Genomic DNA, 11,259 nt, shown 5'->3' with positions numbered 1-11,259 from the left:
AAGGAGCTCATCAACCTTCTGAACTGTACGCCTCCGCCTCCTCCTCCTCCTCCGGTGAGTCAGGGCACTCCGCCTCCTCCTCCGCCTCCTCCGGCGAGTGATCAGGGCACTCAGCCTCCTTCTCCGGCGCGTGGCGGCACTCCGCCTCCTTCTCCGCCTGCGCCGGCGCGCCTGAGCAGCCAACTGCCTCCTCCTTCTCCGCCTCGTCAACAAGGGCGGAAGAGACCCGCCGCCGCTCCGGCTCCTCCGGCACGTCGTCCTTCTCCTTCGCCTCGTAAGAAAGGAAAGACAGCCGCAGCCGCTCCGTCTGCTTCGGCGTCTAGCACTACAGCCAGAGGTAGGCAATACAGATACGATCCTTCTCTGAAGACTCCAGAGAAGTTACCATACGAGAGGAGCCAGGAGGAAATCACGAAGATCGTGGAAGCCGAAGTGAAGAACTTCTTTGAAGGGGTGAAAGCAAAAAAACATCCACCTCCGGAGGAGAAGATAGATCCGGTAAAAGCAAAGCGTACTCTGGCTGCCCTGAAGAAACCACGAAAGTCTCCGGCGAAAGGCAACTATGAGCGCATTATTACAAAGTCATTTATCGAAGCGCAACGGTCGGGAAGTAATGTCAGTGATCAAAGGTTAGTAGAACGACGAGATGGGAAAAAAGTTGCCCAGCTCGGCGAACAAGCGAACCAATCGTTCCCCCGCTCAAGGTGTCTCTCGATATCGTCGCTAATCATCCGGGGATCTTGTTTCCCGGTACCAATCCTGCATATTACCTGCCCGATGATGCACATTTTGATTTATTGGAGGTGGACGAACACAAATACGTGCACGGGAAGCTTCTCATCAAAGATGAAAGATCTATAACAACGATGATGCGAAGATTCCATGATTGGTACATGAAAACTTGCAAAGAGTTTGGGGGGAGTAATATTTTGACGCTAAGAGTTAGAAAGGAGCATGACCTCGTTGTACTTGAACTGTTGATGGTTCCATTTGAGGAGTTCTTCCCGTTTTTCAATCTCCTGGCCCTCGATAAATTAATGATCACTTGCTACTGCCTGTAAGTAGTACTACTTCTGTCATTAAGTCTCTATATATAGGTCAGCTCTTTCATTGCATGTATTTTTAATTATCCTCACTATATTATATGCAGATTGAAGATCGTCGAATTGAAGAAAAGACAAATCGGTGATATTGGGTTCATTAACACAAATCTCGTAGATGCATTTATGATTAAATCTCAGGCCAAAGATACCGAGGCCAACCTGCTACAATCGTTTGTATTGAATCAAAACAAAGCTATAATACTCTTCCCTTACGAATTCCAGTGAGTGTTACTGTCTTGTGCATATTCGGTTTCCCTTATTAGTCAAGGTTATAGTAATGTAATTGATGAGTTATGCATGCGTGCGCAGTTTCCACTATATTCTCCTAGAGATTAAGCTTGAGAAGGGACTAGTAACCGTCTTAGACTCGAGACAAAAAGATCCCAACGAGTATGCGGACATGACTGAATTTCTAGAGAAGTAAGTTAAATCGATCATTATCGCACCATATCGGCAACTTTGTTCATTTCCTGATATCAAGTAATTGTTTTCTTTGTCTGACAGGGTTTGGAAAAACTTCACCGCAAAAACTCCGGGACTGTCGAAGAAGCTGCAATTTAGACACCCGAAAGTAAGTACTATAGTAGCATGTTCCACGCATCTCCTAGTGATTCAAACCCTAGTTTCATCAATACCATTTAGCATGCTTGCTAACTATCAGTTTGATTGACCTCTATTTCTTGTAAAGTGGTTGTGGCAGGAACCAGGGAATGATTACTGTGGATACTACATTTGCGAGTCCATCCGTCACACGACCTGTGAGCGGGGCTACTCTGACAAACAATATGACGTGCGTAAATAATAATATTCACAATTTTATTTTCTTACCATCATTTGTGTTCAGTTTCATTTATTCATATATATGTATTGACCCCCTTCTTCAAATTAGATATATCGGATGCGGAATGAACTCCTACCAGCAGATCGTATGCGAGGAATTCAAGAGGAATTGGCGGCATTCTTTCTTGACCACGTGATCGCTAAAGACGGAGAATACCATGTGAACCCTAATGAGTTGAATTTTAATTAGGAGATTATATTGTAAGAGATAATTATATTGTATATATGTAGCCAGTAGCATCGGATAGATATACGACAACTTGTTGTTCGACCAATCTCTCAGAGAAGGAGAGGTGGTCGATATCACTTCTCTTTGTATGCATATGTTCATGACGATCTTCTGTTTCCTTCATTTGCTTACTAGCTAGCGTATCTAGTCCTCTCTATACGTATAGTATGCAGCGTCGACCAAGCACGGAGATAAGAGAGGACACTTCTCTCTATTCATTAGCTAGCTAACACAATATATGAAACACCTAAATTAACCCTCCAAAACCCCCTAACCCCCCCCCCCTTTCAAAAAAACCATCACCTCAAATGCTGACGCGTGGATGCCTTTTGGTCCCGGTTGGTGTCACCAACCGGGACTAAAGGCCCCCGTGCCCGGGCTCGCCGCACCGGCCACGTGGAGGCCCATCTGTCTCGGTTCGTGTAAAAACCGGAACTAAAGGTCAAGGGCATTAGTAACGATATTTTAGTCCCGGTTCCGAAATCGAGATAGAAGGCCCTTACGAACCGGGACAAAATGCCTTTTTTCTACTAGTGATATATGAAATAAAATAAGTAAATTTATACTTTAAAATATGTCTATATACATCGATATATACTTCTTCCGTTGTTAAATATAAGTCTTTGAGATTTCACTACGAACTACATACGAAGTAAAATAAATGAATTTATATTTTAAAATATGTCTATATACTTCGTATGTAGTTTGAATTGAAATCTTTAAAGAGACTTATATTTAGAAATGGAGGTAGTAGTTTATAATAAAAAAAATTAAAAACACATATTTAAAAACAGAGGGAGTATATGGGAATAAAACATAAATAAGGAGTATCTATTTTCCTTCTTTTGACGGGAGACAAGTGTATATGTTTCTCGAACGGACCAATAAATGTCTCCATCGGAGCTGATACAACTAGATTTAGTTGGCATTGACAAAAGAATAAATTCGTACCCGTCCCTCAACAATAATAGGGTCCCATGAACGAGACCATGAGGACGAAACTCCAGCTTACGCGATTAGGACAACTTTAATTCTCAACGTCCCCGTAGCTCCTGACAGGCTAAACTAACAAGCGTACATCAGCTTGGGCGCTAAGGTCTCGACGTTTATCCTCCTATCCCTTCTGCCTTGTCCCGTGTGGCACTCACTGAGGCACTTGCTCGTTTTTTTAACACAATATAGACGCAAGCATTCATATACACGCACATACGTTCACCTCTATAAACGCACACGCGTACACTTTATTTTTATGAACACCTTAAAGAGACTGAGCCAGCATATCATCTTGAGATTTACGAAGTCATGTTAAGCATCTCGTCGTCGACGAGAACGTCTCCTTTCATTGAAAATGTATGGCCGAAAATCCTAAAATAAATAAAGAAATAACGCAAGCATCAGGATTTGAAATCTAATAGGCAAGGGATACGACAGTCTCTCTAACCATTCAACCACACAATGGTTTACAAGCATTTGTTCGTTTACCTCCCACACATGTCACACCCCAGCCACGCCCACTACGCAGCCATCTCGTCTTTGTGTGGTTTGAATTTTATACATAGTATTTTTAGAATTAATAAGTGTAATTTTTTATAAATATTTTTGTAAAACAAAGGTTTACCTTATCCATTAATTAAGTAGAAAAGATTTGTTTAATTTAATTAATGAAAAATTAAGAGAAAATCATACATCATGGGGCTAGTGCCCACTCAAATCGCTGAAGCACCTAGAGCCCAAGCCCACATTTGTCAACAACATGTCAAGAATAGCGCCCCACCATGCAAACACAAACTGCAAGAACCTCGTTCGTCGACGAACAAGTGGGCGTTTCCTCATTGTTGGAAAGAAGAAGGTTTGTAATATTTCTTTTATCCCTTAAATAATGTTGTTATGTATTTATGCATTATTTCTGTTAGAAATAATGGGCTAGACCCATGTTCAATTTCTGAAATTTCAAAAAGGTCCATGAATGAAATGGCAAGTGGTGGTTCTAAAGTGTAGTCTCACCCGGTTAGTGGCGGAAGTTTTTAAACTGTTTGTATAGTGGGTTCTTCCAACCATTCTAAGTGATGTGTTGACGAGAAAAGGCCAAGGCTAGATGCGCACTCGCTCACCTCGCGTGGACGGCGGGGCGTCCGACATGCGCGTGAATAGTTTGCCGGAATCGGGTCCGTGACCTTACAGGGGCGCGACTAGTGTTTGTCCTTTTTTATTTTTTGATGTCATGGCTGATAGGTTGATCGTTTACTTGCCTAGTAAGTTCATGACTTAGAAATCAAGTCGGTTTGAGATCGCAATAGCAAAACGACAATGCCTCTGGTCCTTCCATATATATTGCTCACTGATCGTGTCCAAAGCCACATCAAAATACATATGGTTTTCCCTCACCTAGCAACTTGCGCTCCCACCGTAGTTTATTCCATCATGAACGTCGGCATGCAGGAGAACATGTCTATAAAACCGTTCGTCCTTACGATACTACACCGGGAGAGTACAAATTAGGTCTTTGGAAAGTTTTGTGCGACTACTCAAGCTTATCACCAAGGGTCGTTGTTCGTACAATTCAGGTCGTGCTAACCATCGTCATCTTTGACGTGTATGCATCATGTCGTCACCAACAACTTCATCAACATCATCGCTTCAGCAACAACTACAAGTAGTAGCGAATAATACATCAGTTGTGATGTATTCATGCCTCACTTTATGGGTAATGTTGCATGTGATGTGTTGTTTTGCATCTTTCTTTTCTTATAGTATACTAGCTCATTGCATGCTACTTTATGTTCTAATCATGAATTATTTATTGAAATTGATTATGAATTTGCATAATATTACAACAATCCAAAATCCTAAATGTAGGCAATTTCTCGAGTTAAGTATGGCTAGTTTTGTCCATGCACCATGACCGGATAAGTTTACTGGTGTGCAATTCAAGAGGTGGCAGGTGAAGTCTGTGCTCTAGCTTACTGCTCTGAATTTTTTCTTGTGAGTACTAACATCCAAGAGGGACCTACTGATAAAGATCAGAGAAAGTTCCTAAAAGCCACTACTATATTTGTGGAATGTGTTCTCAATGTTCTTGTTGGTCGTCTGTGTGATATTTACATGCACATACACGATGGGAAGGCAATGTGATGCATTGAATGCTAAAGTTGGCGCAACAAATGCAGACAGTGAAATGTACATCATGAAGAGCTTCCACGACTATAAGATGGTTTATAATCGTTCAGTAGTTGAACAAGCTCATTAAATACAGTGCATTGTAAGGAACTAGGACTCCTTCAGTGCCACTTACCCGATAAATTTGTGGCTGGATGCATGATTGCAAAGTTTCCTCCTTTATAAAGGAATTTCACCACTACTCTGAAACATAAAAGAGAAGAATGTCAGTTGAAAATTTGATTGCATCTCTTGATGTTGAGAAGAAAGCTTGGGCTAAAGACACCAGTGAGAAGGGAGTCAAGGTCTAGCTAAGGAGAGGGTCATCATCCAACAAGATATGGTGTTGTGATGTCTACTACATAATTTTATTCTTGTAGACATTGTTGGGCCTCCAAGTGTAGAGTTTTATAGGAGAGCAACAAATTTCCTTCAAGTGGATGACCTAAGGTTTATCAAATCGTGGGAGATGTAGGATGAATATGGTTTCTCTCAAACAACCGTGCAATCAAATACAATAAATCTCTTGTGTCCCCAACACATCCGATACAATAAAAAATTGTATAGGTGCACTAGTTTGACGAAGAGATGGTGATACACGTGTAGTATGGATAGTAGAAATAGTTTTTTATAATCCGAATAAATCAAAAACAACGGGGTAACAAATAATAAAAGTGAGCATAAAAGGTATTGTGATACTTGGAAATAAGGCCTAGGGTTCATACTTTCACTTGTGCAATCTCTCAATAATGCTAACATAAAAGAATCATCTAATCATCCTTCAATGTGCGACAAAGAATCACTCCAAAATTCATATCTATCAGAGAACATAAGATGAAATTGTTGTAGGTAACAAAACCACCTCAAAGTTGTTATTTCCGTTCAATCTATTGAGACATTCTTATAGATGTCACAAACAGCCCTAGAGTTTGTACTAGAATAACACCTATGATACATGTCATCTAGATACTCTAATGTCACCTCAAGTATCTGTGGGTTAATTATTTAACATGCATCAACCAATTTCAGATTCATCATATTTAATCCAACACAAAGACCTCTTAAAGAGTACCCCAAGATTTTTATCGGAGAAAGTAGGACAAGAACGTGTATCAACCCATATGCATAGATTACCCCATTGTCACGACGGGAATCCGCAAGTTGAGTACCAAAACATATATCAACTGAATCAATAGAACACCCTATTGTCACCACGGGTATCCATATGCAAGATAAACATCAAGTGTCTCAAATCCAATATTAAATCTTACATAAAAAACCTTAAACGGAAATATACAATTCATCACAACAAGATAGCAAGGGAAGAACACCGTATGATCCAACTATATTAACAAAGCCCGTGATATATGAAGATCATGACATCTCAAAAATACACGCGCGCGCGAGAGAGAGATAGAGAAAGAGAGAGAGATCAAACACATAGGTATTGATACATACCCTTAGCACTAAGGGTGAACTACTCCCTCTTCGTCATAGAGACCGCCGTAATGATGAAGATGGCCTTCGGTGATGATTTCCCCTCCGACAGGGTGTCAGAAAGGGATCCGAATGGGATTTCATCTACACAGAGGCTTGCGGTGCCGGAGTGGAAGTTCTAGGTTTATTTCCAAGATTTTGCCTATTTATAGGATTTTTCAACATTGGAATCGCGCTAAACGGAGCCACGTGTGGTCCCATGGTAACATGGCGCGCCCTAGAGGGGTGGGTGTGCCCTGTTGCCTCGGAGGCAACTCGTGGACCTTCTCTGGTGGTTATTTGCTATAGTATTTCTTATATTTTTCAGCAAAAAATTGTTAAAAAGTTTTGCGCGATTCTAAAAACTTTTATTTTTTGCATAAAAACAATACAACGATAATTGTCGTGAAAACAATGTCAGTTTGGGTTAGTTGTAATTAAATCATATAAAGTGCATCAAAATCATATAAAAATTATAAACATGTGTAAATATGACATGAATACTTCATAAATTATCAATACATTGAGACGTATCATGTTGCAAACTGAATGTGAAGTTCGTCGAGGTCCAGCTAAGGAGGCGGGACTCGGCGGCATGCCTCCCCGCCTGGATGTCCACCAGCTATTCGGCTATCACCTGTGGCCTGGTGAAAAGCGACAGAGTCCCTCTCCAAAAACGCAATCGGGCCGACTGCTCGTGGCTACCGTGCACTACGCACATGCCTACTCGCGCTCTCCTGACGTTAGCTGCTTATGTGCCCTGCAACATTTGCTCATTACCTTCTAGCCTATTGGGTGCCCAACGTGGATCTGGGGCTTTGCCATGCTATGGGTGTTGCATCTACGAACTATAATAGCGGGTGCTCCTTGGGCGATGGTTCGTTGTAGCACCCGGATTCAGGGTGGCGGTGGTGCGCAAATCATGGAGCAAGTAAGTTCATTGATAGAATGTGCATATTTGTTTTGGCTACTAGCCGAATGTGTTCATATTTTTGTTGATTACTAGCCGGATGTGTGCATAATTTTGTTGATTACTATCCGGATGTGTGTGCATAGCTTTACTAGCCGTACGTGTGCATAATTTTACTAGCCGGATGTGTGCAAAGTTTTGTTGATCACTAGTCGGATGTATGCATAGTTCTGTTGACCACTAGCCGGATTATTGATAACTATCCAGATGTGTTCATAGTTTTGTTGATCACTATTCGGATGAGCATAGTTTGACAATGTTCTATTTTGTAGCCTTCTTGTGCATGTACAATGTTCAAGAAGTTGGAGAAGAAAACCTTCAACATCATGCATTGTTGGTTGAAGTATAATGGGTAACCCAAGTGAAACATATACATAGCCAAGACCGCTGCCCAATCCACCGAGAAAGAAACCGGTAACCCAACATATCCAACAAAAGAACCACCTAAGAACATTAGAAGAACGTTCCGGGGAAGAAGTGGGAGGAGGAGAGGGTGAAGAGAGAAGGTGTGGCGGTGAAGTTAACAGAGAAGTTTGAGGACATCTTGTCCAAGAAGGAGGATACATACGTCAAGTGCTCGGACATCAAGGGGGGAAAGAAGGCGGAGATATTCAAACTATTTATGGAGACGACCGAAAAGAAGCTAGCGCTTGAGGAGAAGAGGGCCATGATCGAAGAGAATAAGGCATGCTTGAAGAAAAGAAGGTGAAGATCGCCTTCGATGCGGAGGATGCCAAGATGTTGTCCTTGAAGGTGGAGTCATTGGATGCCGATGATAGTGCAAGCCGTGTACTACAAGGTGTTGCAGCGGCAGAAAGACGAGTTGGAGGCGGCAGAGGCGGAAGCTGCATACGCGGCGGCGATGACACCTTGAGCGCGGATGCCCGAATTGCCGGTCCGGAAGGGCAGAGAGACTACCAGACTGATATTATTTTGTGATCGGCCATATAGAAACTTAAGGTTTTTATCATTTATGCCACTAGTTGTGTCCCACTACACATTTTTTTCATTAATGGTTACAATGAGTCTTTGGATGCCGATGATCGTGCAAGCTGTCTGCTACAAGGTCTTGCAGCGGCAGAAAGACGAGTTGGAGGCGTCGGAGGCGAAAGCTGCATACGCGGCGGAGATGACACCTTGAGCGCGGATGCCCGGACTGCTCATTCGGCAGGGCATAAAGACGTTTATGGGGATCGAGTTAGATCCACACTTTATCGTACTCGCATAGAGGGTAGTTAACCTTTAGTCCATGTGTATTTCTGTCATTATAACATGGTAAACGAGTTTTAAGCTGACAATAATGATGTCTAATGGCTTTTTAGCAGTTAATATTCCTAGTGACAAAACTGAGTAATGGAACACAATTAGTGACATAAATGATAAAAGACCAAAAAAATAAGCATACTTACCTCATTTTGGTTGTGATCGGGCTTATGATCTGGCGCTTGTGTGATCCAAAATCGGCGTTTATTTGAATTTAAAATTCACTTAACATTAGATGGCGGTCTCCGGCATAAGTGTCCGTGGAATGGTCCCCTATTCGCGGAGGAGAGAATTTGCAGGTCAACATTGGAGATGACTTAAGAACGACAAATCAGACAAAAAATATTTTTTGCAAAAAAATTATCATACTTGCAAACTAAATTTGTGCAGATATAAATTGTCACCGAAAAAAAGTTGAATTTGCATGTCTAAAATAAGCTTCAACGAGGTGAACTTGGCTAAATCCAAAGGTAAACCCTTCGTGTCTACACGCCGGCCGAAGGCCGGTCGCTTGGTCGCGCTAGCCGCTGGCGGGTGGGACCCTGCATTAACTTCTTTGACGCGGTCCACTTCCTTTCCGTGGATGGCCGACCAACGCGGGTGGTCGAGGAAGACATACGTGACTGTTGGGGCGACGAGCGCTGCTGTCGGGGGCAATTGGGTTGACGAGAGCGAGCGACGCTATGGCCGGAAAGTGCGGCAAGGACACATCAGCGCTGCTTCTAAAAAAAGTTGTTGCCACGGATTTTGCTACATGCTTTAACCGGCATTGCATTTTGCTAGAATCTGTATCAAATTTTTCTACAAGTGACATCACATTTTGCTACATCACACAACCCACGTTGCGGTTTTGCTACAACTAGCATATTTTCTGGGAAACATTCTTTTTCATCCGACTGATCTACGCGATGCGTAAGCCGGCTCGTGCGATTGACACGCGTCCCATGGCTTGGGCCCATGCACCGCTATCCCTCTTCCTTATCTACGCAGCGAACCGCACAGCCACTCGCATTTTTCTCCTCGTCTATATCCTTCGTCTTCCTCCTCCGATTTTTTCTCTATCCTTTGCCCCCACTTCCTCTACTCCTGTCCGCTGCTCGAAAACAAAGGGACGGTCACCGCTCCCCGCAATGAATGCATGGGGCAACAATTGTCACTAGAGGATGCAGCGCTCGGCGGCGGCTTGTCGAGCTGCGACTGCGGCTCATGGCGTTGCAATAGAGTGCTCGTTGCAGACTCCCAGCGCTGCAATGGAGCGCCCGATGGCTCCTAGCGACTCCCTGCACTGCAATGGAGCTCCCAGCGTGGCAATGGAGTAGCCACTAGCAACTCCCAGCGTTGCAATGGAGCGCTCCCGGTGACTCCCTGCGCTGCAAATGGAGCTAGCAATCGGCAGAGGCCGGTGGCGCTGCGACGGAGCTCACAACGCTGCAATGGAGTGGTTGCCGGCAACTCCCGGTGTTGCAATGGAGCTGCCGTCGTTGCAATGAAGCTTTGTCGACGCATCGCCGGGTCGTTAGGCTGCAATGAAGCTCCATCGGTGCTGCAATGGAGCTTCACTGGTCTCGGCGGTGCTCGGTTGTAGGCTTCGTCTCGCTGCTGGTGTTGCTAAGGAGCTTCGTGGAGGCTTAATGTTGCCATGGACAACACATGCAGCTTCTGGTGCAGCTCCATATCGGATGTTCACCAACGCCAGGTCGAACGGCTGGCTAGGCGGATGATTTCCTCGAAAAATCATCCGCCCTTATCCGTAGCAGACATCATATTTTTTTGCTGCAACCGACATTAAATTTTGCTACATCATCATAACTGAGTTGTGACCCACGATGAAAAATTACTACAACCATTGTATTATTTTGTTACATCCCGCATTCTTTTTTGTTGAAACCAACACTACCATGAGACTGTCACATGAAGCCATCGAAGTCGCTACCATGAGGCCATCTCCGCCCGAGCTACGACCATATTCACCGGAGCGATGACCGCCACCGTCGGAGCTATGAGCTACAAGTGTTGCCTCGCGGAGCTGCAACCGCGGGGTGCACCTGTTGCATGGGTGAGCGAGCGACGAGGACAGCCGACGAGGATCGTGATCGATGACGAGGCCGGCCGGTGAGGGCCGCGACTGTCGACCGGCGACGAGGACGGTCGATGAAGACCGCGATCAACAAAGGCGATGTTCATATATAAAGCACGAGCGCCATACGAGATCGACAAGATTT

This window comes from Hordeum vulgare, chromosome 6H, assembly GCF_904849725.1.
Source record: "Hordeum vulgare subsp. vulgare chromosome 6H, MorexV3_pseudomolecules_assembly, whole genome shotgun sequence".
In the NCBI taxonomy this organism is placed as follows: Eukaryota; Viridiplantae; Streptophyta; class Magnoliopsida; order Poales; family Poaceae; genus Hordeum; species Hordeum vulgare.
The sequence above is the reverse complement of the archived record's forward strand: the minus strand, read 5'-3'. Positions refer to the sequence as shown.